Below are 1,591 nucleotides of genomic sequence, written 5' to 3' on the forward strand. Positions count from 1 at the left end.
GTGTTAATATACCTAAAGGGGGTCTATATTCTCAATTATTATTTAAACTATTAGATAAATGAACTACTTTTACACAAGTTCACTACTGTCGTGATATTTAAGTAAACAATTTCGCATTGTTTAATATAAGAGGTTTTAATAATTATATTTCTCTTTTTAGGAGCGTTATTAATAATACACACCAGCACACAAAGACCACCTAAAAGAGGAGACCTGGGTCATCTCTTGTATAATCCCTGATGTTTGGCCATCATTCTGGTTTTCTGAGTTGGTCTTCGATTATTTGATTAACAGTAAGTTTAATTTCTTATTTCAAAATAATTTTAATAAATTTTTTGATGTTTATTAACACTCTAACCAAATTTTTAAGATATATTTTACTCCATAATATGAAAGAAAAAACTAATAAACACAACTATAGCATAATTAATGTAATGTAATATTATTTATTTCTTTTTTTACAGATTTTTGACAACAAATCAATGGATGTATACAGTTCCAGGGCAGTATATTTATCCTTTTCGTGAATATTACCAACAATGGCATCAGGACTTAGAAGTATATCTAAAATATTTCTTTTGGGTAAATATATTTTGACTGGTTTTTAATATTCGTCAGTGGATTCCATCCTTTTTAAATTTAATTAAATATGAAGAAAATTGCAATGAGTCTCTGAGGTAAATTATATTAAAAAGTGTTTTTTAAGTCGGATAGTAGTTAAAAATCTAATATTATTGTCTTTTGTATAATATGAAAATATAAATGATAAATTTCAAATTTAAATCTTTTGCTGCACTAATTACTTTTGAATAGGCAACTACGTAAATAGAAATACGTTAAAAATTACATTATTTTTAATTTGAGGTAACTGTAAATACATTAACATGTATATAGAGTTGCCTAAACTAAGGGTCTTATATTTAATTTAGTTTTTAACAATTTTTTAATTTTATAATTAAAATATTACTCGGTTTCGATAATATATACAACTATGGGTATTACCCAACTATGTTTTTTTCTTCTATTACTATTAAAAAAAGTTCTTTACATTACTTTGCGTACTTTATGCAATCGATGCTTGTTAGTGATCAAGTATTTAATTGTTTTTTATACTTTTTTTTTACAGAATCAAGACTTTTGAGAAGGGTAGTTAGAAGATTTATTTAGTTCCACACAGACATCAGCATGTCCGCCAACAACTTGGATTTTAATATATTTATTTATAACTATTGTTAATAAAATGTAATACTATATGATCGAAGAACAAACAGCGTCCAGTTAGTTTAGTTACGACACCTATAAATTTAAATATAAAATGACAAATATCTTCATTTCATAGCCATCGCTGACGCTGTTTTTTTTCGATCATACGGTATATTAATAACAGAGCGCTTTTAGATGGAGCGGAGCATCCGCGCGGATTGTCCGCGTGTTTTTTCAAGATCGAAATCATCCGGACGGAACATACGCAACCCATGTGAAATTGTTCATATAAACTCATGGTACTTGCTCGAAGTCGCGGATGGTCCGCTCCATCTGAAAGCGCTGTAAATGAAAATGCTCATCAATGATAACAAAAAAAAATAGATGT

At 28.0% G+C, this 1,591-nt stretch overlaps 1 long non-coding RNA gene across 1 annotated transcript; it reads left to right on the plus strand.

The window, feature by feature from the left end:
- The first annotated feature begins 257 nt into the window (after nt 1-257).
- Nucleotides 258-1,305, plus strand: LOC115878424. The gene is made up of 3 exons (XR_004049522.1): nt 258-293; nt 465-582; nt 1,127-1,305. It is a non-coding gene; the product is annotated as an uncharacterized LOC115878424 (long non-coding RNA).
- Nucleotides 1,306-1,591: the final 286 nt, after the last annotated feature.

Source organism: Sitophilus oryzae, unplaced genomic scaffold (assembly GCF_002938485.1).
Source record: "Sitophilus oryzae breed Bouriz unplaced genomic scaffold, Soryzae_2.0 scaffold_1511_pilon_pilon, whole genome shotgun sequence".
In the NCBI taxonomy this organism is placed as follows: Eukaryota; Metazoa; Arthropoda; class Insecta; order Coleoptera; family Curculionidae; genus Sitophilus; species Sitophilus oryzae.